The following is a 6,000-nucleotide window of genomic DNA, read 5'->3' as shown; positions in this document are numbered from 1 at the left end:
GCGGCAGAGTGACGCAAGAGAAGCCGCGCGCGCGCGCACTGCGGCGCGGCAAAGGCTCCGCCCCCGGCTCGCTTTCCGGTTGTGTTCCGGTCTGTTTTCCAAGTCCTGGTTGGCGGAGGGCGGCGGGGCGGGCCAAAGGGAGAAGGTTTAGGAGGCAGCGTTTTGCCACGTATTGTTGGGCAACCAAATGATCAAAGCCGAAGTACCTTGTACCGTGAATTCCCACGCGCGGTTAGCATGGGAAGCTGCATTTTAAGCGGTGTCCCTAAGAGCCCCCAGGGAAAGGTGCTCCAAGAGGGCAAGGGGTGGGACTAGAGTGAGGCCGGGAGACCGGGGCGGGTTTGGGGACGCGGAGGCGCGAGACCAAGTGATGGGGGCGGGGCGGGGCTCGGCTCAGGGTCAGGCCCTCTCTTCCCAAAAGTTAACTAACCGAATCGGGGAATAGATCAGTCCTTTGGGAGAGTTTGTGGTTTGGTAAAAGCCGGTCTCCCGACACTTGGAGCAGAGATTTATTTTTCATGAGATGCACAGGAAACCCACTGTTAAGCTGTCGTGCCTTGGCTCCTCCTGGAACGTGGCAAGTTCCTGGGACCCATCATCATGGTTTCCTCGAAAAAGGACAAAGACAGAGGGCTCATTTATTAGAAACCGGGAAGCGCGACTAGCTACATCTACAGTGAGACCTGCTAATAATAGTACCTTTGTTACAGGTGCAAAAGTCCTCTGGGGATATTCTTCCAGTTTTTGATTAGATACAGAAACACTATTATACCAAATTTAAATCAGTTTGGGTGGGAATCTTTCTAAAATGAAGTCTGTGTTTATTTAGCCAGAAAATGCCAGATACAATTTGCTCCTTTCAAACTGGACTGTTAACGTTCTAGACTGCAAAGCCCCTGACCAGTCTGGTTTTGGTAACTATGCAGCTTCTAATTTAATCTGTAAGCTTGGCAAGCAGACAGATGTGCTTTTTAGAACTGGCTCCAGAGGAACTTTTTTGCTTACCTGTTTGGTCTCAGCTGAATTCTAGCTAGATGACATGGTCAGATTAGGAATTACATTGACTATTGATAGCTGGCAAGCTGGTTTCTGATGATGTGGTAGATTGATAAAAATGGCTCTGATTCTCTACTCATCCATGTGCCCACCCATTTTGCAGAGTGGCTTTGCAGTTCCACTCCAGCCTTGGCCTTGGCCTTGGCCTTGGGACTGTCTTTGGCCAAGAAAACGTGGTGGTTCCCAGCGTAAATCATGATGAGAAGAAGCCTGGACTAGTTTGCTGGAGGAGGAGACCAGGTGGAGCAGAGCAACTTGCAAAGCCACCTAGCTGACCCAGAGACCAGACATTGAGCCAAGCTGGTTGAGGTCCACAAAATTGTGCTGTTGACCCATAGACATACGAGAAAGAATAAAGGAATCTTGTATTAAGTCACTCTTTTTACATCTAGGAGGCATATGGCTGTAATGAAAGTAGCGGTTGGTTCATATGAACAAGAATGCTTAGAAATTATGTTGACTTAACCTAACAAATTTGCCTGCAGCTCTTTTCTGCCAGTATTCTAATCATCCCAGCTAAACCCTGCCTTACCTAATCATCCTTTTCTCATCATTGTAGCTCACAGACTCACCTCACATTCACTATCTGGACTCCCCGCACACCTGACACTTACTGTCATGTTGCACAGTGCATTGTTTTTATAAGTATATATAATATTCCTTGCTAATTGTGATGCAAGCTCCTTAAATGCCCAGATAACTTCTCCAGCACATGATGTTGCACATCTTATATACCGGAAGCGTTCAAGCATTGATCGTAGATATTTTTAAACTTTTAAAAGTTGAATGCCTTTTCATACACTGCTGGTAGGATTGTAAAATGGTACAACCTCCTTGTAAAACAGTTTGGCAGTTTCTTAAAAAATTAAACATATAACAACCATATGACCCAGCTATTCAACTCCTGGGTATTTTTCCCGAGAGAAATGAAAGCATATACCATTAAAAGATATAATGTAAATGAATGTAATGTGAATGTAAATGAACATTCAATAGCGGCTTTATTTATAGTAACAAAAAAATAGAAACAATCCAAATGTCCATCAACAGATGAATGGATAAACAACTATGGTATGTCCATATAATGGAATACTACTGAGCAAAAAAAGGGAATGAACTATTGATACATGCTATAACATGGCAGAATGTCAAAATAATTATGATAAGTGAAAGAAGCCAGACCAAAGAAAGAGTATATACTAAATGATTACATTTATATAAAATTCTAGGAAATGGTTGGTAATATGTAGCAACAGAAAGCAGATGAATGGTTGGGAGTGGAGGGGGCAAGGAGGGCAGAGGGATTACAATGGAGTAAAAAGAAACTTTGAGAGTGATAGGTATGTTCACTGTTTTGCTCATGGTGATGCTTTCATCATATGACATACATCAAAACATTCCAAATTGTATATATATGTGCAGTATATTGCATGTCAAAGCAATTAAAACTGTTAAAATCTACTTTTTGTCATTCTTATAGAAGTATAGGCAAGACTCCTTATTAAAATAGTATTTTTTAAAATCATGTATTAGTAAATCAAATTGTTTTCTCATGTATAAATTGTTCTCCAATTACTCTCCTCTGTTTTGGTTTTGTTACCAGATGCCAGCCAGAAACATGACAACAGCATTACAGATAATGTTTTTTTTCTTTAGCTCAACCCCCTATCAGTAAATCTGCCCTTTGTTCTTCCAAAGTGAATAGTGACATTCTCTAGCATTTTAAAAGTTTACTATTAGCCGTAGGTGATCTACACACGTAGTAGGGCATTTTCCAAAAATGTTGGAGCGAGACGGGAGAGCTCTCTGAAAAAGACAGTAATAACTTGAAACAAATTTGGGTATAACACTAGGGATATTTATTAAAAGCCAGGAGTTGGCTTTTAATAATTGGCTCACTTGATGAAATGGTGAGTGAATCTGGTAGGCAGAATTATGGCCCCCCAAAGATGTCCACAGTCTTAATCCTCAGAACCTGTGACTATGTTACCTAACAGGCAAAAGGGACTTTGCAGGTGTGATTAAGTTAAGGATCTTAAGATAATTCTGGATAGTCCAAGTGGGCCCAAAATAATCACAGGGGTCCTTGTAAGAGGGAAGCAGGAGTGTCAGAGTCAGAGAATGAGATATGACAATGGGAGAAAAGTCAGAGAAAGGCAACATTGTTGGCTTTGAAGGTGGAGAAAGGGGAACAAGCCAAAGAATGTGCAAGGCCTCTAGAAACTGAAAAAGAAAAGACGCTCCCCTAGAGCCTCCACAAAGGAATGTAATTCTGCCGACACCTTGACCTTAGCCCAGGTAAACTTGTGTTGGACTTCTAACCCCCGCAGCTGTAAGATAATAAGTTTGTGTAGTTGTAAACCACAAAGTTTGTGGTAATGTGTCGGAGCAGCAATAGAAAACCAATACAGTGAATAAGCATGCCAAATTAGGGGAAGGAGGACACTGAGATCCTCCAGACATCTTCACCCAAAATAAAAAGATCCCATTTTATTAACAGATGACCTAGTTTGACCTTTCCTCCACCTTCCAGCCTGTTATCCCAGCTCTTTTACATGGATTTGTGTTTGTTACTTGATTGGCATCTCTCCTATCTTGCTTGCCATGGTGCAATTCCAATCCCAATTCTTCCAAATTTCTTCAGCTGGAATTAATACCTCTCTTCTCTGAACTGCTAATATAGATAGAGGTATCTTTTAATTTCTCTTTATTTCTTGACTGTGCCTCAGCTCTCCAACACAAAAAGCCTTTTTGAAACTACCTACCATATGAGGTTCAAAATATGGTATGATTAATATTACATCAAAGATGCTGACAATGTCATGCCTAAGGGCCACCTGACAGGGACATGACTCATCAACAAAGGAAGTAAAGGGTAGGGAGCATGCCTGATTTTCTATACTCCTCAGAACCAGATGCAGAGCTCACGTTCAACAGTATTGTGCTTGGCTAGCAGCTACAACTAACAGTTTTGTTAATAGTAACCAACCCAGGCAGGTTTTTGTAGAATTTGGCACTTATACATTTCATGACCCCAAAAACCTGTGTGGAAAGCGTTATCCATAGAAACATTTAGTGGTTTCTTAAAATGTTTGTTCCTGACTTCTATACAGGTATACTTTTTATTTATTTATTTATTTATTTATGGCTGTGTTGGGTCTTCGTTTCTGTGCGAGGGTTTTCTCTAGTTGCGGCAAGTGGGGGCCACTCTTCATCGCAGTGTGCGGGCCTCTCACTATTGCGGCCTCTCTTGTTGCAGAGCACAGGCTCCAGATGCGCAGGCTCAGTAGTTGTGGCTCACGGGCCTAGTTGCTCCGCGGCATGTGGGATCTTCCCAGACCAGGGGTCGAACCCGTGTCCCCTGCATTGGCAGGCAGATTCTCAACCACTGCGTCACTAGGGAAGCCCTATACAGGTATACATTGATCAAAATGTGAGTCATCAAATCTTTTTGCATAGAGCCTAAGGAAAAATATCTTTGCTCAAATAAAATATTTTTTTCATTTAATAAAATTACTTATAGGACACTAATAAAGATTAATGACAAGATTTCTCATGACACTTGGAGTATTAAAATGTGTTATGATTCTCATATTTTCCATGTGTTTAAAACATATGTTATACACCTCAAAAACATGTAAAAGTTATTAAAATATAGCTGGTTTTCTTTAATACCATCATTTCATTATATCAGAAGGTAATCACTGGATGGTGAATCCTTCACACATCATGGATTTGCTCCCTAAGATATGCTCGGGTGGACATTTTCTACATTGTGATGGAGACCTGGGCTATTCGTTTCTACAGAGAAAATGGGAAGCATTTGATTGAGGAATTAGGATGATATGGAACCTGAGACCACACACGCATTTCATGTAAAGGGCAAAAAAGCAACGAGTGTTCAGCTAGAAATAAGTTATTTTATTTTAAAACACATACAGATTAATAAATATTATTGGAAAACTTAATAAATAGCATTTTTATTTACATAAGGCAATTACAACATGCTATGACTACTTCTATAAAGCAAAATATAAGCAAGTCTTAGTCATTGACAAATGGGTGTGTGTGCTAATTGGAAGCTTCCCTGATACATTTACATGAAAAAAATTTTATGCAACCAATCAACATTTTACATTTTTTTTATCTAGTCTTCTTCCTCTCTTTCACAATTATATTCCATTTTACAAGAAAGTAATAGTTATCATTTAAAAAGGCAAAAACACTCAGGAATGCTACTGAAAAACAGTACCCTTAAATTTTTCCAAACTGCAAAACACTGACATGGCAGGGGGGAGCAAATTATTATAGTCTGACAAATAAAATAAATATCCTGTACTTTTCAATGTGACCCTTTGGCACTAGTGGTTTGGGAGTTCCTGACATTTACCTGGTGTCAGGTAGTTCATGGTCAGGGTTGAGCTGCTTAGAAGCAGGAAGTTCAGCATCATTCATTACAAATTCAACGCCAACAGAATCAATCTGGTTCACAAGTCATTGATTCTTCTGCAGAACATAAACCTTTGCAGAATGTCAGAGAAGCTCATCACACCATCAGAATGTGATCTCTCAGTGCAGGTTTTTAAAGTCTCTGCTTAATTTCCATATTTTACAACAGAAAATATAAAACCCTGCCTTTTAAAACAAAAAAAGGAAAATTAAAGCTTCATGGAATCATGCAAACTTTACATCCAGTGCTTCCTTTGCTTACTCAGTGCTCGAAGCTGTGTGTCTACAGCATGGTCCTGAGCAGACAGGATGCATGGTGCGTCGCTCCAAAGGAGTCCTGCACATGCGCTCTGGTCTGAGGCTACTAGCACAAACTAAACATGTGAGTGCTCTAACACAGATTTGGAGACCCATCCCACCGTTTAGAGGTAGAGAAACTGAGGCACAGAAAGGTTAAGTGACTCACCTATAGTTGCACAATTCAAGGAAAAACAG

Source organism: Balaenoptera ricei, chromosome 7 (assembly GCF_028023285.1).
Source record: "Balaenoptera ricei isolate mBalRic1 chromosome 7, mBalRic1.hap2, whole genome shotgun sequence".
NCBI lineage: Eukaryota > Metazoa > Chordata > Mammalia > Artiodactyla > Balaenopteridae > Balaenoptera > Balaenoptera ricei.
Note: the sequence above shows the minus strand (reverse complement) of the source record.